The sequence below is a fragment of the Protopterus annectens genome, chromosome 16.part0 (assembly GCF_019279795.1).
Source record: "Protopterus annectens isolate FY-2018-M chromosome 16.part0, PAN1.0, whole genome shotgun sequence".
Classification (NCBI taxonomy): domain Eukaryota; kingdom Metazoa; phylum Chordata; order Ceratodontiformes; family Protopteridae; genus Protopterus; species Protopterus annectens.
Genome location: NC_056750.1, coordinates 117,845,788 through 117,868,025, shown reverse-complemented (window position 1 = coordinate 117,868,025; position 22,238 = coordinate 117,845,788). Strand labels below are relative to the sequence as shown.

The 22,238-nt window shown below is 40.0% G+C and overlaps 3 non-coding genes across 3 annotated transcripts; all 3 read left to right on the top strand.

The window, feature by feature from the left end:
• The first annotated feature begins 2,443 nt into the window (after nucleotides 1-2,443).
• TRNAS-AGA lies at nucleotides 2,444-2,525 on the top strand. Its single transcript has one exon. It is a non-coding gene; the product is annotated as a tRNA-Ser (tRNA).
• A 7,548-nt stretch (nucleotides 2,526-10,073) lies between these two features.
• On the top strand, nucleotides 10,074-10,155 carry TRNAS-AGA. Its single transcript has one exon. It is a non-coding gene; the product is annotated as a tRNA-Ser (tRNA).
• A 7,577-nt stretch (nucleotides 10,156-17,732) lies between these two features.
• On the top strand, nucleotides 17,733-17,814 carry TRNAS-AGA. The gene has a single exon. It is a non-coding gene; the product is annotated as a tRNA-Ser (tRNA).
• Nucleotides 17,815-22,238: the final 4,424 nt, after the last annotated feature.

Below are 22,238 nucleotides of genomic sequence, written 5' to 3'. Positions count from 1 at the left end.
CCTGTGGAACACCACTGGTTAAAGGTCTACTGTTGGACGTGGAATCCCTTAGTTTGACTAAATGTGTTCTATTAGTGAGACAGTTAGTGACCCATCTAACGATATAATGATGGGTGAGTTTATCAATGATAACTGAGTGGGGGATAGTGTCAAAAGCCTTGACTAAGTCTAGGTAGGTTGTATGCACAGATTTCTCCTCATCCAGGGCCTTGTTGAATGTCTGTCTCAAATAAATCCACCAGGTTTAACAGGCATGATCTCCCTTTGACAAATCCAAACTGAGTACAGTCAAGTGTTTGGAGATTACCTATATCTTTGTTGATAAGGTCCATGATGATTCGCTGCAGGGCCTTGCAGATAACATTAGTCAGGCTAATAGGCCTATAGTTCCTGGGGTCAGTGGAAGCACCACCTTTGTGCAAGGGAATAACGGTGGTCATTTTCCATTCAGCTGGGATGAAGCCAGTTCTTAGACTATGACTGAAAAGTGTACCCAATGGTGTTAGTAATTCTTGTTGGAGCCCATGTGGGACACAGCCTGGGATGTTATGTTATCAGGCCTAATAGATGCTGTGTTTTTTGGCCTTAGAGAGGGCGTTTACAACCTGCTCTTTAGAGATGCAAGGTAAGGGACAGGTGGCAGGGATTTCATGTGGTACGTGTGGCAAAGATGGGGAGTGAACTTTTCAAAGAACCTGTTGGTCAGCAGGTTAGCTATGTCCACAGGCTCAGTATATGTGGTATTATTAACTACCAGTTCGGCACAAATCTGGGTTTGCCTTATGGTTGTCCTTAGTTGAGGAATCTAATTTGGATTCGTAGCTTGCATTGGAGGACTTCACAAAAAAGTCCCATTTGCTTGTTTGAACCGAGGAGGGAGTGTTTAAGGAGACCCATGGATGGGATAAAGCATTTATCCCATCCATGGGTCCCTTCAAATTATTTATGGCATGATCCCAGTTATTTTCATTAGGGCTAATACATAATTATCGACCATGGAAAGGGTAAGGCCACTCTATAACCAAGTGGGATTGGTTACATTGAGCACAAAAAGGGAAGCTGCCAGGCTAAAAAGGACCACCTAGTACTTACCCTATGCTCAAGACCCACACAGGCTGGAGGTTCTAGCCCTACCTGTCACTTGACATTTATATAATGTGGACTGAGTTTGTATATTCCCAAAATGTCATACTTAAGGTGAGACTTAAACCAAGATCTAATGTGTCTGAACTGCTAGTATATAAGGTACTTGTCAAACCTTTTATACCACCTGTCGACAAACAGGAGGGATAACACTTATTAAACCTATACATTGTACAGGATGGTATTAAGCTGCATTTGACCAACATCCAGAATGGTTCAAAAATAACCATCTTCTGGCAAATACTAAAAAATCTAAAACACCATTAAAACTGGAAAAAAAATCAATTGGTGCCAGTAATTTCTGACTAGTATGGCAAAGAATGAAAACGGAGCTGCTATACAAACACTAATGACAATGGAAATTAGATTTCCCAACATCTGTCTCGACCCCCCCCCCAACTTTTTTTAATTACATTACTTAACAAGTAAAGCATAAGATATGCTAAAAATCCCTAAAAGGAACACTGGAAATAAATGAGAGAGGGAGAGAAGGGACGCTTATTTGATATACAGAGCTTAACAAGACCAATCAGCACATTGTTCTTAAATTCAGGTAATAAAATAGTTAAACTACAGCAATGATTTGTAAGACTAGTAAGCACTATCGATACTGAAGGTGTGAACAAGTCAAAAGAAGATTATAGCCTAACTGTAGAGCAAAATCTCTTCAGGACTGTAGACATATTAGGTCATTCTGAGGTATAAAAAAATTAAACAAATACCACCCGCTACCAGTGATAATGAGACATCCCTACTGCGAGACACATATATATAAGGGACATTTTTTTTAGTTTATATAAGTTGCTGTTCTTTAAAGCCACTTCCCACACTTTCTCTATGGAGTCAGGATCCGCTGTGCATCTAGAGAACAAGTCAGATCTAATTATTAAATGCAAACCTAATTTAATTTTAAGATGACAGGAGATATTTCTAGACCAGCGATTTGGTAGAGACTGAAAAATGAGTTCAGATTTATTCAGAACTATTGATAACCTCTTCACACAAGCAACTTACACTTATAAAGGAACATACTGGATAAGAATGGAGCTACTGAAGTGTACATGCCTAACGTAGCAGTTCAAGTGGTTACAAAATAATCCACATACATCCAATGAAACGTATTCTTGCATATCAAACTTAAATCAAAAAACAATATTACATAATGAAAATATGGCGCCCCTTGAAAGGCACATGGTATAAAACTCCCTACTGCAGGAATTCAGCACCATATTATTAGACTACCAACATGTTCAGTACAAATACTAACATAATTAAAGCTCTAACTGAAAAACCCAACAAGGTAGTCGTGGCCGAGTGGTTAAGGCGATGGACTAGAAATCCATTGGGGTCTCCCCGCGCAGGTTCGAATCCTGCCGACTACGATTTTTTTATCTTGTAAGTAGGTCTGGTTTCACTTTCATTTCTTATATCACAGGAAGGTACTAGGCTAATGGCCCTAGGGCCCTTACAAGCCTACCCAAGTTCTACCCTTATTTCCATGATCAGCACCTAATGCCTGTGTCCAAGAGGGACAAAGGTGCAACCCTCAGAGTGAATTTATGGTTACCCATCCAATTGCCCAGACTGCATTTGAAGAGGGCCAATGAGGTGCTCTGTTTGACAAAGTGGGAGTCTGTTGCAAAGGTGTTCTAATCTCTGAGAGACAAATATGTCTCCCCAGCAGCTTCTATTAATGTCACGTACCAGCTTATGGTCTTTAGAGCAATGGCATATTTTTTAAACTTACCAAATGTATGAAACACCTTAGAACCAACGTTTGCACTTGAGACTTTTCAAGGCCTATCAACACAAGCAGATTACCCCCAGGGGACTGACGGTTAAATTACAACCACTAGTTCATAATGTGGATAATTTATTAGCTGAACAATGGGCACAAGTTCAGCAATATGCCTCTATGGGCTTTGTTAATGCACTAGCAGCATATTACGAACGTACAGTCCAACAAGACAGTGGAATCCATATGTTCAGAAGCATCAGCTTTTGAATCCCTACCTTGCTATAAACCTTGTTTGAATCAGTTAAGTAATGATCTTTTGGGTCTGGAGCAGACCCTTAAAGACAAAAAAAATGAAGTTCATCAGGGACCTTGGGGATTATGAAAGAGGTAAACTCTTTGATTATCTCAAGAATGTGAAGTTTAATCTTCCTGATAGAAAACCCCCGATGTTCAAGAGAAAGAGACTCAAACTCATTTTGAAGAGGAACAGGGATACCCCAAGCTACACCTCGGGGGAAGAATCCTCCTCCAATACAGAGGTGGATGCATACCACACAGATGAGTTACCGGATCCAAAAAGAAGTAATCTGGGACACCCTTTAGGGCCAAGACTCACGGGGGCACAAATTCCGTAAGCAGTCTAGAGGGACTACTCAAGTTGATGAAGCAACAATAGTTCCTTGTATGAATGTACACAATATATCTTCAGTGGCCCTATCTGAAACAGAAATTAATGTTTTGAATAAAGGTGTAAATTTTGTTCCAGGCTTTTTTGTCCCTGAACATTCATTTGCCAAAGATGCTATGGATTTTTGTAGACTGTTAAATCTTAGATTATTTTTTGAAGATAGTGTGCCTAATACAGCTGTGGACTTTAAATTTCAAAAATCTACTTTTATGCCTCCCATGTCATCTACTGTTTCTATTTTTTTACAGGATGTTCTCAAAGATCTCCATTTCAACAAGTATAATGACTCTTCTTTTTCCAATAACATTACCCGTAATGAGATGCATTGTACTGATAAACACAGGAATAATAAGAATATTGTGATCTCACAAGTAGATAAAGGAGGGGCAGTAGTGGTTCAAGATTGGGCCTCTTACCAGGCAGAGGCCAATATACAACTTAAGGATTGTAGGCACTACATTTGGATACCCTTGGATCCTACTACGGGGTTCAAATTGGCTATTGATGCTTTTTTAAGGGAAGCCAAGGAAGAGGGTATCATTACCAATTCGGACTTGACACAACTGACAGTTCAGACACCGAAAAAAACAACATCTTTATCTTTTACCTAAGATACATGAGGACCCTGTCTGTCCACCTGGTAGACCTATAGTGTCAGGTAATGGCTCCCTTACCGAACCCCTTTCAGAATATTTGACCTATTATTTGAAACCACTATTGGCCCTGGTTAGGTAACGTATCCAAGATACAACACAATTTTTGAGGATCATATCTGATTCACAGTTGGAAGCTGATTGGCTTCTGTGCACCCTGGATGTTACGTCCCTTTATACTAACGTCCCACATTGAGCTGGGTTGATGGCCCTGCAACATTGGCTGGATGAATCGGAACTTTATAGACCTGGGTTTAACACCTTCTTAGTTAGTCTAGCGGAACACGTATTGACTAAAAATGTTTTTTCACTTCCAAGACCAATGCTTTTTGCAGATACAGGGAACAGCTATGGGTGCTTCTTTTGCACCCATAAATGCAGATCTATTCATGGCCTACTTAGAGGAGGAGTTAATTTACAACTCCAACCACAATCTGTTTATTGATGAAATAGACATCTGGAGGCGTTACCTCGATGATTGTTGGCTTGTGTGGAAATCTGATGTCACTTATCTGGAGGAATTTGTGACCTATCTTAATGAAAATAAATGGGGTATTGAGTTCAAAGTCAGTTTCAACAAAATCCAGATTACTTTCTTGGACGTCCTGGTTAGTCGTAAGCCAGACAACACTTTAGATACCCAAATCTATAGGAAACTTCCACAATATAATTCACTCCTTCATGCCAGTAGTTTCCATCCACAACATGTGATTCGAAATATTCCCAAATCTCAATTCCTCCATGTTCGAAGAATCTGCTCTGATACCCAGACCTATCATCAATACAAACAGGATCTCATTTCCCGTTTTCAGGATAGGGGCTATCCATCTGGTAACATTATAGTGGCATGTAATTGGGCCACGAATCCAGGATAGACCTAAATCTATTGGAATACCACAAGAGACCTTTGGAGAACAATTCCCCTATCAGATTTGTGACAACTTTTGGTAGAAATACCAATGCCTTTATGCGGGCGATCAATAGACATTGGAATATCTTGATGGGGAATGAAAGACTTGCTAGTTGTTTAGGAGACAGATGCTCTTTCTCATTTCGGAGGGGCCGCACTTTAGGGTCACTTTTTTCTCACTATAAAAGATACGGGTTACAATAGGGAAGTGTATGTTCAAAGAACGCTTACAGGTGATATTTGAGGGGTTATATTGCATGTGGGCATTGCTCACACTGTCATAGGGTCTTTAAAACCACTAAATCCACCAGCCAAAATACACCTAATGTGTACAATATTGAGTGTTTTGCCAATTGCAGTACCCCTTGGGTGATTTATTTGGCCACCTGTTCATGATCTGCCTTTTATATAGGGCAGACGTCACCGCCTTTGAAATTCAAAATAGGTGAGCATATCAGTGACATTAAAAATAAAAGGCAATCTAATGCACTTTACAAACATACTTTAAAACATACACAGGCAAACTTCAGATTTACGACTATAGACTGTATTAAGGGTGAATGTAGGGAGAAATCATGTTGGCACTCCATATTAAATGTTAAAGAGAAGAAATGGATAATTAAGTTGGGGGGTTTGTTCTCCCCAGGCTTGAATGAACCTTATTAATGAAGGATGTATTATCCAATGAGATTGTTTGGTGGGCTGGTTTTGTGATTTTATAAGTGAGTTTGGTTAACTCAGTATTTATGGCACTTCACTGTATAAGTCGCGGTGGTGCAGCGGTAGCAGTGTTGCCTCACAGCAAGAGGTTCTCCCATTCGATTCTCGGCGGAAGCGCCTTCTGTGTGGAGTCTGCATGTCCTCCCCATGGTTGAGTGGCATTCGAAAGACATGCGTAGAATGGGTGTGCCTTCGTTGAAGGTTGGGTGTCGGGCTGGCACCTCAGTACCCGTAAAAAATCTACTGCCAATCATTAGCGGACCGCGTCCGCTGTGACGACCCCAAACTGGGAAAAGCCGAAAAAAGAACTAACTGAAGAAGACATTCTGTCCGAAACCAGTTTAGTTTAGGTGGTTTTGGGTTTATTCCCTACACCTAGGAGTTGTCTTTTGTCTTAATGTGCTATTAGTTTTATTTTCTGTGTATTTCTACACATTAAATTTATGTTGCTTTACCACATGTGGTGCTGGCTTTATTTTTGACTTTGCGGCTATATATCTGGAGCTTTTGCATCGGCCGTACTTGCGGGTTTGTTCTGTTCTGCTTTAGAGCAAGTAATCCATGGACCATTTAACTTGCAGATATGCAGCATTTCCAATAAAGCAGGGTTGGAGATTGCCTTATTTGCAAGGCAAAGATCGCTTCTGAGTAGTCTGCATGAAACAGAGCAAAGTAACAGTGATTTTAGACAATCCACAGAGGACAGATGCTGAAGATCTTGAATTTTCTTTGTGAGGAACCTTTGTGGTTCTCCAATTGCTGCACATGCTTGGAAAGGTACACACCAAAAGGGACACTGTACTACATTATTAGCCTGATGAGAGAAGACTACAGGGAGGTTATAACTTCTTTTTTTCTAGAGACAATGCCCTTAGTTATGAGATGAGCAATTTAAAATGCCCTTCTTACCACTGTGGAGACATGGTGATCAAAGGTAAGATTGCTGTCAACCTGTGAGCCCAGGTCTCTCACCACTGACTGTGTACTTAGGGTGTTGCTATTAATGTGGTAGTTAGCAGGAACATCGCTCTTACCGAAAAGGATGATGATACATTTTTTTTTGCATTGAGTTTAAGGCCATGACTTTGTCACCAATTATTTGTCTGTTTAAGACCTTCTTGTAGGATGCTGACATTATTTGTAGATTCTATAACCGCTCCCAGTCTGCAGTCATAAGCAAAATTTGTCAGCAACAGACCTTTACTTTTTGCTTGTACTTCGGTGAAATAGATTCCAAAAAGTAGATGTCCCTGGACTCATCTCTGTGGAGCACCACTGGTTACAGGTCTGCTGTTGGATGTGGGTTTCCCATATTCTGACTACATGTGTTCTATTACTGAGCCAGTCACCCATCTAATGATATAAAGGTTGATACCTAGCTGGGTGAGTTTGTCAATGATGCCTGGATTGGTTGTTGTTGTGTCTTTTGGCTTTTCCCGGTTAGGGGTCCGCTAATGATTGGTAATTGATTTTTAAGTGCCGGGTTACCAGCCCTGACGCACAACCTTCAACGAAAGTACGCCCATTCACGCATGTCTCCACGCAGAAGACGCTCTAGCTGAGAACTGAACCGGACAGCGTCTGTGAGGCGACAATGCAACCGCAGCACCACCACCGCGGGTGATAGTGTCAAAAGCCTTGGCTAAACCCAGGTAGGCTGTATGCACAGATTTCCCCTCGTCCAGGGCCTTGGTGACTGTCACCAGGTTTGACAGGCATGAGCTCCCTTTGACAAATCCAAACTGAGTCACTCAAGTGTTTGGAGATTACCTAGTTCTTTGTTGATAAAGTCCATGATGATTCACTCCATGGCCTTGCAGATAAGGCTACTCAGGCTAATACATCTATACTTCCCGGGGTCAGTGGAAGCACCATCTTTATGCAAGGGAATAATGGTGGTAGTTTTCCAGTCAGCTGGGATGAAGCCAGTGCTTAGACTATGATTGAAAAGGGTACCCGATGGTGTTGCTGATTCTTGCTGGAGCCCATGCAGGACTCAGCCTGGGATGTTATCAGGTCCAATAGATGCTGTATTTTTGGCCTTAAGGAGGACGTTTACGACCTGCTCTTTAGAGATACAATGTAAGGGACAGATGGTAGGGATGTCAAGCGGTACATGTGGCGGGGTCATGGGGAGTGAAGTTTTCACAGAACCTGTTGGCCAACAGGTTAGCTATGTCCACAGGCTCAGTATATGTTGTGTCATTAACTACCAGTTCAGCACAAATCTGGGCCTTTCCTTTTAGGTTACGGATGTAACTAAAGAACACCTTATGGCTGTCCTTAGTTGAGGAAGCCAATTTGGATTCGTAGTTTGCTTTGGAGGACTTCACAAGAAGTCCTATTTGCTTGTTTGAACTGAGGAGGGAATGTTTGAGGAGACCCATGGGTGGGATAAAGTATTTATCCGATCCATGGGTCTCCTCAAATTATCTATGGAATGATCCCAGTTATTTTCATTAGGGCTAATATAAAATTATCAACCATGGAATGGGTAAGGGCACTCTATAACCAAATAGGATTGGTTATACTGAACACAAAAAGGGAAACTCCCAGGCTTAAAATAGACCACCTAGTACTTACCTATGTTCAAGACCCGAAGAGGCTGGAGGTTCTAGCCCTACCTGTAACTTGAGATTTATAAAGTGTGGACTGAGTTTGTATATTCCAGAAATGTCATACTTCAAGTAAGACCTAAACCAAGATCTAATGTGTCTGAACTGCTAGTATACAAGGTAGATGTCAAACCTTTTATACCACCAGTCAACAAAGAGGAGAGATAACACTTATTAAACCTATACATTGTACAGGATGGTATTAAGCTGAATTAGACCAACATCCAGAATGGTTCAGAAATAACCGTCTTGTGGCAAATACTAAAAAAATCTAAAACACCATTAAAACTGGGGAAAAAAATCAATTGGTGCCAGTAATTTCTAACTAATATGGTAAAGAATGAAAATTGAGCTGCTGTTCAAAGACTAATGACAATGGAAAATTGATTTCAGGTTATCTGTCTCAACCAACAACTTTTTTTTTATTACACTAATTAACAAGTAAAGCAGAAGATAAGCTAAAAAAATCCCTAAAATGCACACTGGAAATAAATGAGAAAGTGAGTGAGATGGGATGCTTATTTGATATTCAGAGCTTAAGAAGACCGATCAGCACATTGTTCTTATGTTTGGGTAAAAAAATAATTAAACTACAGTAATGATTTTAAGACAAGTAAGCATGATCAATGATGAAGGTGTGAATGAGTGAACAGAAGATTACAGCCTAACTGTAGAGCAAAATCTCTTTAGGACTGTACACCCATTAGGTCATTTTGAAGTATAACAAATTAAACAAAAAGCACCCGCTAACAGTGATACTGAGACATACCTACTGCAAGATATATACACACACACACACACAATACCATAGATCACTGAAAGGGAAGATTTCCCTTTACCGCAATGTAGTGCGATCTCGGAGTTGGTATATTGAAATAGCGGGGGTGCAGGGGGACTTGCCTCCCTGCTAGCACTGTTTAGTTTTTTTGTTTTTTTTTTCACATTATCGAACATTCAAATATTCGATCATATGGTCTCGGCCATATGAAAGTCGAACATCTCGGTGTTTGATTATGTGAAATAGACCCATACATATATACACACACACACACACACACACATATATATATAAAATGAAAAACTTTTTTTTTTAAGTTTTATATAACTTGCTGTTCTTTAAAGCCACTCTCCACACTTTCTCTATGGAGTCAAGACCCGCCGTGCATCTAGAGAATCAGTCAGACCTAACTATTAAATGCAAACCTATTTAATTTTAAGATGACAGGAAATATCATTTCTAGACCAGAGATTTGGAAGAGACTGAAAAATGAGTTCAGATTTATTCAGAACTATTGATAACCTCTTCACACAAGCAACTTACACTTATAAAGGAACATACTGGATAAGAATGGAGCTACTGAAGTGTACATACCAAACTTAGCAGTTCAAGTGGTTACAAAATAATCCACACACATCCAATGAAAAGTATTCTTGCATATCAACCTTAAATCAAAAAACAATATTACATAATGAAAATATGGCTCCCCTTGAAAGGCACATGGTATAAAACTCCCTACTGCAGGAATTCAGCACCATATTATTAGACTACCAACATGTTCAGTACAAATACTAACATAATTAAAGCTCTAACTGAAAAACCCAACAAGTAGTCGTGGCCGAGTGGTTAAGGCGATGGACTAGAAATCCATTGGGGTCTCCCCGCGCAGGTTCGAATCCTGCCGACTACGATTTTTTTATCTTGTAAGTAGGTCTGGTTTCACTTTCATTTCTTATATCACAGGAAGGTACTAGGCTAATGGCCCTAGGGCCCTTACAAGCCTACCCAAGTTCTACCCTTATTTCCATGATCAGCACCTAATGCCTGTGTCCAAGAGGGACAAAGGTGCAACCCTCAGAGTGAATTTATGGTTACCCATCCAATTGCCCAGACTGCATTTGAAGAGGGCCAATGAGGTGCTCTGTTTGACAAAGTGGGTGTCTGTTGCAAAGGTGTTCTAATCTCTGAGAGACAAATATGTCTCCCCAGCAGCTTCTATTAATGTCACGTACCAGCTTATGGTCTTTAGAGCAATGGCATATTTTTTAAACTTACCAAATGTATGAAACACCTTAGAACCAACGTTTGCACTTGAGACTTTTCAAGGCCTATCAACACAAGCAGATTACCCCCAGGGGACTGACGGTTAAATTACAACCACTAGTTCATAATGTGGACAATTTATTAGCTGAACAATGGGCACAAGTTCAGCAATATGCCTCTATGGGCTTTGTTAATGCACTAGCAGCATATTACGAACGTACAGTCCAACAAGACAGTGGAATCCATATGTTCAGAAGCATCAGCTTTTGAATCCCTACCTTGCTATAAACCTTGTTTGAATCAGTTAAGTAATGATCTTTTGGGTCTGGAGCAGACCCTTAAAGACAAAAAAATGAAGTTCAGCAGGGACCTTGGGGATTATGAAAGAGGTAAACTCTTTGATTATCCTAAGAATGTGAAGTTTAATCTTCCTGATAGAAAACCCCCGATGTTCAAGAGAAAGAGACTCAAACTCATTTTGAAGAGGAACAGGGATACCCCAAGCTACACCTCGGGGGAAGAATCCTCCTCCAATAATGAGGTGGATGCATACCACACAGATGAGTTACCTGAACCAAAAAGAAGTAATTTGGGACACCCTTTAGGGCCAAGACTCACGGGTGCACAAATCCCATAAGCAGTCTAGAGGGACTACTCAAGTTGATGAAGCAACAATAGTTCCTTGTATGAATGTACACAATATATCTTCAGTGGCCCTATCTGAAACAGAAATTAATGTTTTGAATAAAGGTGTAAATTTTGTTCCAGGCTTTTTTATCCCTGAACATTCGTTTGCCAAAGATGCTATGGATTTTTGTAGACTGTTAAATCTTAGATTATTTTTTGAAGATAGTGTGCCTAATACAGCTGTGGACTTTAAATTTCAAAAATCTACTTTTATGCCTCCCATGTCATCTACTGTTTCTATTTTTTTACAGAATGTTCTCAAAGATCTCCATTTCAACAAGTATAATGACTCTTCTTTTTTCCAATAACATTACCCGTAATGAGATGCATTGTACTGATAAACTCAGGAATAATAAGAATATTGTGATCTCACAAGTAGATAAAGGAGGGCAGTAGTGGTTCAAGATTGGGCCTCTTACCAGGCAGAGGCCAATATACAACTTAAGGATTGTAGGCACTACATTTGGATACCCTTGGATCCTACTAAGGGGTTCAAATTGGCTATTGATGCTTTTTTAAGGGAAGCCAAGGAAGAGGGTATCATTACCAATTCGGACTTGACACAACTGACAGTTCAGACACCGAAAAAAACAACATCTTTATCTTTTACCTAAGATACATGAGGACCCTGTCTGTCCACCTGGTAGACCTATAGTGTCAGGTAATGGCTCCCTTACCGAACCCCTTTCAGAATATTTGACCTATTATTTGAAACCACTATTGGCCCTGGTTAGGTCACGTATCCAAGATACAACACAATTTTTGAGGATCATATCTGATTCACAGTTGGAAGCTGATTGGCTTCTGTGCACCCAGGATGTTACGTCTCTTTATACTAACGTCCCACATTGAGCTGGGTTGATGGCCCTGCAACATTGGCTGGATGTATCGGAACTTTATAGACCTGGGTTTAACACCTTCTTAGTTAGTCTAGCGGAACACATATTGACTAAAAATGTTTTTTCACTTCCAAGACCAATGCTTTTTGCAGATACAGGGAACAGCTATGGGTGCTTCTTTCGCACCCATAAATGCAGATCTTTTCATGGCCTACTTAGAGGAGGAGTTAATTTACAACTCCAACCACAATCTGTTTATTGATGAAATAGACATCTGGAGGCGTTACCTCAATGATTGTTGGCTTGTGTGGAAATCTGATGTCACTTACCTGGAGGAATTTGTGACCTATCTTAATGAAAATAAATGGGGTATTGAGTTCAAAGTCAGTTTCAACAAAATCCAGATTACTTTCTTGGACGTCCTGGTTAGTCATAAGCCAGACAACACTTTAGATACCTAAATCTATAGGAAACTTCCACAATATAATTCACTCCTTCATGCCAGTAGTTTCCATCCACAACAAGTGATTCGAAATATTCCCAAATCTCAATTCCTCCATGTTCGAAGAATCTGCTCTGATACCCAGACCTATCATCAATACAAACAGGATCTCATTTCCCGTTTTCAGGATAGGGGCTATCCATCTGGTAACATTATAGTGGCATGTAATTGGGCCACGAATCCAGGATAGACCTAAATCTATTGGAATACCACAAGAGACCTTTGGAGAACAATTCCCCTATCAGATTTGTGACAACTTTTGGTAGAAATACCAATGCCTTTATGCGGGCGATCAATAGACATGTGAATATCTTGATGGGGGATGAGAGACTTGCTAGTTGTTTAGGAGACAGATGCTCTTTCTCATTTCGGAGGGGCCGCACTTTAGGGTCACTTTTTTCTCACTATAAAAGGTACGGGTTACAATAGGGAAGTGTATGTTCAAAGAACGCTTACAGGTGATATTTGAGGGGTTATATTGCATATGGGCATTGCTCACACTGTCATAGGGTCTTTAAAACCACTAAATTCACCAGCCAAAATACACCTAATGTGTACAATATTGAGTGTTTTGCCAATTGCAGTACCCCTTGGGTGATTTATTTGGCCACCTGTTCATGATCTGCCTTTTATATAGGGCAGACGTCACCGCCTTTGAAATTCAAAATAGGTGAGCATATCAGTGACATTAAAAATAAAAGGCAATCTAGTGCACTTTACAAACATACTTTAAAACATACACAGGCAAACTTCAGATTTACGACTATAGACTGTATTAAGGGTGAATGTAGGGAGAAATCATGTTGGCACTCCATATTAAATGTTAAAGAGAAGAAATGGATAATTAAGTTGGGGGGTTTGTTCTCCCCAGGCTTGAATGAACCTTATTAATGAAGGATGTATTATCCAATGAGATTGTTTGGTGGGCTGGTTTTGTGATTTTATAAGTGAGTTTGGTTAACTCAGTATTTATGGCACTTCACTGTATAAGTCGCGGTGGTGCAGCGGTAGCATTGTTGCCTCACAGCAAGAGGTTCTCCCATTCGATTCTCGGTGGGAGCACCTTCTGTGTGGAGTCTGCATGTCCTCCCCGTGGTTGAGTGGCATTCGAAAGACATGCATAGAATGGGTGTGCCTTCGTTGAAGGTTGGGTGTCGAGCTGGCACCTCGGTACCCGTAAAAAATCTACTGCCAATCATTAGCGGATCGCGTCCGCTGTGGCGACCCCTAACCGGGAAAAGCCGAAAAAAGAACTAACTGAAGAAGACATTCTGGCCGAAACCGGTTTAGTTTAGGTGGTTTTGGGTTTATTCCCTACACCTAGGAGTTGTTTTTTGTCTTAATGTGCTATTAGTTTTATTTTATGTGTATTTCTACACATTAAATTTATGTTGCTTTACCACATGTGGTGCTGGCTTTATTTTTGACTTTGCGGCTATATATCTGGAGCTTTTGCATCGGCCGTACTTGCGGGTTTGTTCTGTTCTGCTTTAGAGCAAGTAATCCATGGACCATTTAACTTGCAGATATGCAGCATTTCCAATAAAGCAGGGTTGGAGATTGCCTTATATGCAAGGCAAAGATCGCCTCTGAGTAGTCTGCATGAAACAGAGCAAAGTAACAGTGATTTTAGACAATCCACAGAGGACAGATGCTGAAGACCTTGAATTTTCTTTGTGAGGAACCTTTGTGGTTCTCCAATTGCTGCACATGCTTGGAAAGGTACACACCAAAAGGGACACTGTACTACATTATTAGCCTGATGAGAGAAGACTACAGGGAGGTTATAACTTCTTTTTTTCTAGAGACAATGCCCTTAGTTATGAGATGAGCAATTTAAAATGCCCTTCTTACCACTGTGGAGACATGGTGATCAGAGGTAAGATTGCTGTCAACCTGTGAGCCCAGGTCTCTCACCACTGACTGTGTACTTAGGGTGTTGCTATTAATGTGGTAGTTAGCAGGAACATCGCTCTTACTGAAAAGGATGATGATACATTATTTTTTGCATTGAGTTTAAGGCCATGACTTTGTCACCAATTATTTGTCTGTTTAAGACCTTCTTGTAGGATGCTGACATTATTTGAAGATTCTATAACCGCTCCCAGTCTGCAGTCATAAGCAAAATTTGTCAGCAACAGACCTTTACTTTTTGCTTGTACTTCGGAGAAATAGATTCCAAAAAGTAGAGGTCCCTGGACTCATCTCTGTGGAGCACCACTGGTTACAGGTCTGCTGTTGGATGTGGGTTTCCCATATTCTGACTACATGTGTTCTATTACTGAGCCAGTCACCCATCTAATGATATAAAGGTTGATACCTAGCTGGGTGAGTTTGTCAATGATGCCTGGATTGGTTGTTGTTGTGTCTTTTGGCTTTTCCCGGTTAGGGGTCGCCACAGCAGAACTCCGGTCCGCTAATGATTGGTAGTTGATTTTTAAGTGCCGGGTTACCAGCCCTGACGCACAACCTTCAACGAAAGTATGCCAATTCACGCATGTCTCCACGCAGAAGACGCTCTAGCTGAGAATTGAACTGGACAGCGTCTGTGAGGCGACAACGCAACCGCAGCACCACCACCGCGGGTGATAGTGTCAAAAGCCTTGGCTAAACCCAGGTAGGCTGTATGCACAGATTTCCCCTCGTCCAGGGCCTTGGTGACTGTCTCAAAGAAATCCAGCAGGTTTGACAGGCATGAGCTCCCTTTGACAAATCCAAACTGAGTCACTCAAGTGTTTGGAGATTACCTAGTTCTTTGTTGATAAGGTCCATGATGATTCACTCCATGGCCTTGCAGATAAGGCTACTCAGGCTAATACATCTATACTTCCCGGGGTCAGTGGAAGCACCACCTTTATGCAAGGGAATAATGGTGGTCGTTTTCCAGTCAGCTGGGATGAAGCCAGTGCTTAGACTATGATTGAAAAGGGTACCCGATGGTGTTGCTGATTCTTGCTGGAGCCCATGCAGGACTCAGCCTGGGATGTTATCAGGTCCAATAGATGCTGTATTTTTGGCCTTAAGGAGGATGTTTACGACCTGCTCTTTAGAGATACAAGGTAAGGGACAGATGGTAGGGATGTCATGCGGTACATGTGGCGGGGTCAGGGGGAGTGAAGTTTTCGCAGAACCTGTCGGCCAACAGGTTAGCTATGTCCACAGGCTCAGTATATGTTGTGTCATTAACTACCAGTTCAGCACAAATCTGGGCCTTTCCTTTTAGGTTACGGATGTAACTAAAGAACGCCTTATGGCTGTCCTTAGTTGAGGAAGCCAATTTGGATTTGTAGTTTGCTTTGGAGGACTTCACAAGAAGTCCTATTTGCTTGTTTGAACTGAGGAGGGAATGTTTGAGGGGACCCATGGGTGGGATAAAGTATTTATCCGATCCATGGGTCTCCTCAAATTATCTATGGTATGATCCCAGTTATTTTCATTAGGGCTAATATAAAATTATCAACCATGGAATGGGTAAAGGCACTCTATAACCAACTGGGATTGGTTATACTGAACACAAAAAGGGAAACTCCCAGGCTTAAAATGGACCACCTAGTACTTACCTATGTTCAAGACCCGAAGAGGCTGGAGGTTCTAGCCCTACCTGTAACTTGAGATTCATAAAGTGTGGACTGAGTTTGTATATTCCAGAAATGTCATACTTCAAGTAAGACCTAAACCAAGATCTAATGTGTCTGAACTGCTAGTATACAAGGTAGATGTCAAACCTTTTATACCACCAGTCAACAAAGAGGAGAGATGACACTTATTAAACCTATACATTGTACAGGATGGTATTAAGCTGAATTTGACCAACATCCAGAATGGTTCAGAAATAACCGTCTTGTGGCAAATACTAAAAAAATCTAAAACACCATTAAAACTGGAAAAAAAATCAATTGGCGTCAGTAATTTCTGACTAATATGGTAAAGAATGAAAACTGAGCTGCTGTTCAAAGACTAATGACAATGGAAAATTGATTTCAGGTTATCTGTCTCAACCAACAACTTTTTTTTTATTACACTAATTAACAAGTAAAGCAGAAGATAAGCTAAAAAAATCCCTAAAATGCACACTGGAAATAAATGAGAAAGTGAGTGAGATGGGATGCTTATTTGATATTCAGAGCTTAAGAAGACCGATCAGCACATTGTTCTTATGTTTGGGTAAAAAAATAATTAAACTACATTAATGATTTTAAGACAAGTAAGCATGATCAATGATGAAGGTGTGAATGAGTGAACAGAAGATTACAGCCTAACTGTAGAGCAAAATCTCTTTAGGACTGTACACCCATTAGGTCATTTTGAAGTATAACAAATTAAACAAAAAGCACCCGCTAACAGTGATACTGAGACATACCTACTGCAAGATATATACACACACACACACACACACACAATACCATAGATCACTGAAAGGGAAGATTTCCCTTTACCGCAATGTAGTGCGATCTCGGAGTTGGTATATTGAAATAGCGGGGGTGCAGGGGGACTTGCCTCCCTGCTAGCACTGTTTAGTTTTTTTGTTTTTTTTTTCACATTATCGAACATTCAAATATTCGATCATATGGTCTCGGCCATATGAAAGTCGAACATCTCGGTGTTTGATTATGTGACATAGACCCATACATACACACACACACACACACACATATATATAAAATGAAAAACTTTTTTTTTTAGTTTTATATAACTTGCTGTTCTTTAAAGCCACTCTCCACACTTTCTCTATGCAGTCAAGACCCGCCGTGCATCTAGAGAATCAGTCAGACCTAACTATTAAATGCAAACCTATTTAATTTTAAGATGACAGGAAATATCATTTCTAGACCAGAGATTTGGAAGAGACTGAAAAATGAGTTTAGATTAATTCAGGACCATCGATAACCTCTTCACACAAGCAACTTACACTTAACGGAACATACTGGATATGAATGGAGCTACTGAAGTGTACATACTTAAGTTAGCAGTTCAAGTGGTTACAAAATAACCCCCAAACGTCCGAAGAAAAGTATTGTGACATATCAATCAACCTTAAATCAAAAAACAATATTACATAATGAAAATATGGCTCCCCTTGAAAGGCACATGGTATAAAACTCCCTACAGCAGAATTCAGCACCATATTATTAGACTACCAACATGTTCAGTACAAATACTAACATAATTAAAGCTCTAACTGAAAAACTCAATAAGGTAGTCGTGGCCGAGTGGTTAAGGCGATGGACTAGAAATCCATTGGGGTCTCCCCGCGCAGGTTCGAATCCTGCCGACTACGATTTTTCTATCTTGTAAGTAGGTTTGGTTCACTTTCACTTTTTAGGAGGATCATAGCTAAATGCTTTATCCCATCCATGTATCCCCTCAAATTATCTATGGTATCATTCCAGTTATTCTCATTAGGGATAATATATAATTATCGAACATGGATGGGGCAGTGGTTTGCTTTGTCACCTCACAGCAAGCGGTTCTTCGGTACAATACTCAGCTTGGGTGCCTTCTGTGCAGAGTCTGCAAGTTCTCCCTATGTTCATGTGGGATTCCTCTGGGTGCTCCAGTTTTCTCCCATGTTACACAGACATACGTGTGGAGGGTTTGTCCCCGGGCCTCCACTGAAAACTGGCCCTTTCCAAGTCGGTCTTTCCTGGTAAACAAATGATAACTAAAACAAAATAAGTAAATAAAATGGGATGGACAAGGCCAATCTATAACTAAATGAGGTCACTTTGAGCACAAAAAGGGAAATTGGCTAGGCTTAAAATGGCGCACAAGGGCAGTTAGCCTAGTAATTGTGCTGGAAGTTCTAGCCCTACCTGTCAGTTGAGATTTATATAGTGTGGTGTGAAAGAGTTTCTACATTATTGAAATGCCATGCTTTAGTTGAGACCGAAAACAATATCCAATGTGCCTGAACTGTTGGTTCTTAAAGTGGACGTCAAACCTCTTATACCACCCATCGACAAAGAGAAGGGATGACGCTTATTAAATTTACACATCTTCAAGGATTGTATTAAACAACATTTGACCAACATCCAGAATGACTGAAAAACTACTCTCTTATGGCAAATACTGTTGTTGTTTTTCTTTCGGCTTTTCCCGGTTAGGGGTCGCCACAGCAGAACTCCGGTCCGCTACTGATTGGCAGTACATTTTTATGGTGCTGAGGTGCCAGCTTGAAGCCCAACCTTCAATGAAGCTCTTATGGCACAAAAAAAAAAAAAAAAAAAAAAAAAAAAAAAAATTCCAAAAATCTAAAACATTAAAAAAAAAAAAAAATCAATCACTGGCAGTAATAACTGAATAGTATGGTAAGGAATGAAAGCTGAGCTGATGCTGTTAAAACACTAATGACAATCGACAATTGAATTCCTAATTATCTATTTGGTCCCCACCCCCAAATTCTTTCATTTATACTGATTAACAAAGAAGATAAGCTACAAATCGTCCAAGAGAACTCAGGACAACTGTCACACTAAGCTTGCAAAGCCAACGGCAAAAATGTACATCATTTACAGAGGAAATAAGGGCTTCCCATGAATTAAGTTAGCAAAACACTGCACTGCACTTCTAACCATTTTCATCCCAGTCACTTCATCACTTTATTCAGTACTCAAAAACATCACATTGTCTCTGTCAGGAAAACTCAGTTTTCTTATGAAAAATATGCTGTCTTATGTTGCATCTCACTGGCTCACAAGTGTTTTTAGAAAAGAAAATGGGGGGGGGGTCCTACCAAAATATTAATTCTCATCTCAAAGTCCTGTTTTTATTCTATTTAATCCAAACACTGCAACCTGCAAAGAAAACTTACTTACACATCTCTCTCTCTCTGTCTCCCAGTGTCTTTGAGACTGCATGTAGTCTCAAGGGTGCAAATCTAGTTATCTGAAATCTTGCATTACATCTGTCTAGATTACATAACATGATCATATGCTCCCTGAAAGGTGAAACTGGAAATAAATGAGAAAGTGAGGGAGAAGGGAAGCTACATCTGAAATTCAGAGCTTAACAAAACCAATCACCACACTGTTCTTAAATTCAGGTAAGATAAGATAGCTAAACTATAGTAATGACTAGTAAGATTAGTAAGCATGATCAATGCATGATCATATTAAATGAACTGCAACTATGTGTAAAATTATCTACTTTGCCTATCTTAATGTAATCCTGTAGTACTGTTTTTCATTTGGAGCTTATCACCCAGGGCCTCTACTGAAAATGGACATATCCAGTTAGACTAGCCCAGTCAACAAATGTAAAATAAAACAAAAATAAATAAAAAATGCTGAAGGCATAAATGAGTTAAGAGAAGATTACAGCAAAATCTCTTCAGGATTGCAGACACATTAGGTCATTTTGAGGTATAACAAATTACACAAATAACAGCAACCACTAACAGTGATACTGAGGCATCCTTACTGCAAGACACAAATATATAATGAAAAACATTTTTTTTATTTAAATCGCTGTTCTTTAAAGCTACTTTCCACACTTTCTCTAATGGAGTCAAGACCCTCCCCTAGGTCTACAGAATAAGACAAGCCTGACTATTAAATGCAAACCTAATTTCATTAAGATAACAGGATACATCTTTTCAGAGGCCAAAAATTTGGAAGAGACTTAAAAAAATGAGTTCAACTTTATCAAGGACCATCTATAACTTTTACGCACAAGCTACCTGCACTCTTAAATAAACACATTGGATGTGAATGCAGCTACTAAACTTTTGAATTCTAACATTGTAATTACTGCTGGCCACTAGTCAGCATCTGTAAAATGTATCCTCTGTTCTCTTGTATATAACTTCAATACTTCATTTGATTCAATGCATGCATACATTTATTCTAGCTTAAATATTACTATACTCACAGTTTTTGATCAACTCTTACATGCTGTAGAAGTTTGTTAATGTACACTGTGACTGTACTGTTTTCTATCACTATTTGCTGGAAACTGACCACCAAATACTACCTACCAGTCTGACTGAAATGAACAAGACATTTAATAACTGCAATATTTAAAACAGTTGGTATAAAGTTTACAGGAGTTGCTCTAGGAGTGGTGTGCTCTCTCTGAACTCCGGAGTGAATCCAAACGAAATCCAAGGCATCTTTTCAAATCTACAAAAATTTTTATTCACTGTACTGCACGTTTAAACTGTGTATTACTGAATTTCTGCCTACTTTTACCTGTTTTTATCCATTTTAACTGCTTAGCTGTTTCACTGTTTGAATTGTTTCCTCTTTGACACGTTTTTTTCTTGCACTTTGTATTTTCTAGTACTTGTGTATTTTATACCACAGGCTAGATTCAGATTTGTTTGGCATTATCTGAGCACTAAAACTAGCCATCTTACATTAAGAGGGCCCCCTGCACCCTTGTGGCAGAAGAGTGTACCAAATGACCCATCTGACTTGGAAATTGTTAGAATAGGGCACAGTATTGAACATTTACATTGGCCAGCTTGTTTGAAAATTGCTTAACTTAGCTTGAATTCAAGCAGCACGCTTGCAAGGGCCTGTGCTCAGTTTACAGTAACTGTTCTACGGTTAGTGTGCTCTCTCTGATCTTAGGAGTGAATCCAAATGAAATCCAAGGTATTCTTCGGAATCTACAGAAAAATAAGCATTTTTATTCACTGTACTGCACTTTTAAACTGTGAATTACTGAGCTGCCACCTACTTTTACCTGTTTTTTAGCCATTTTAACTGTTTTAAACTGTTTGCTGTTTGAGACTATTTTTCCTGCGCTTTGCATTTTCTAGTGTTGTGTATTTTATAGCATAGGCTAGATTCAGGTTTGCTGAATCTAGACAGTCTGGGACTACCTGAGAACTAAAACCAGCCATCTTACGTTAAGAGGGCCCCCTGCACCGTTGTGGCAGAAGAGTGTAGCAAAAGACTCACCTGAGTTGGAGATTGTTCGACTAAGGCTCAGTATTGAGCATTTCCATTGGTCAGCTTGTTTGAAAAGTGCTTAAATTGTTTTAAAAGTGATATCACAGTTGCTACATAAGCCCCGATTATGCCCATTTTAACCCAGCTCCACAGAATTTGGAAACCGGCCACTGCTCTATCATCTTCATTTGAGCAATGCAAGGCATCTGTTTGCGGGTACAGCACCTTTGTGCAGCACTGCATAGTGTATGTAACCATTGGTAGTTACAGATGCAAAAGTTAAAGAAGATTTATTTTATCTTATAAGCTGCCCATGCTCCAACTGAGGAGTCCATTAAATTTTGCTTGCTGCTCAGAATTCACCTCAGCTTAGCTTTCTACAGTATTTGCCAACCACTTTAACTGAAATCGCCGAATCCCCAATAGTCTAGTACCCCCTGGGAGCCCCATTAGTATAGACCCTGCATTGAGACCCCAAATAAACCACATCCTTCCTCATTAAAGTAAGCAAATGTATACCTAGTATTATGGATTTTCAGTTCTGCTCCTTTTCCCTGCCAACCTGACTGACATGGGTATCCTGAGGCAGTGTAGCAATTGCTTCATGTACACTGACAACCCACTACTCCTAAACCACTTAAGCTCAATTTATGAAAGACGCATATAAACAAAGAATTTGGAATCCTTGCTCTTTCATTCACAGAACAGTGATACTAAAGAGGTTGTCAGCCCACATACTACACCTCCTGATATGAACAGATTGTCAGCCCACATACTACACCTCCTGCACAAACCACGATCTCAA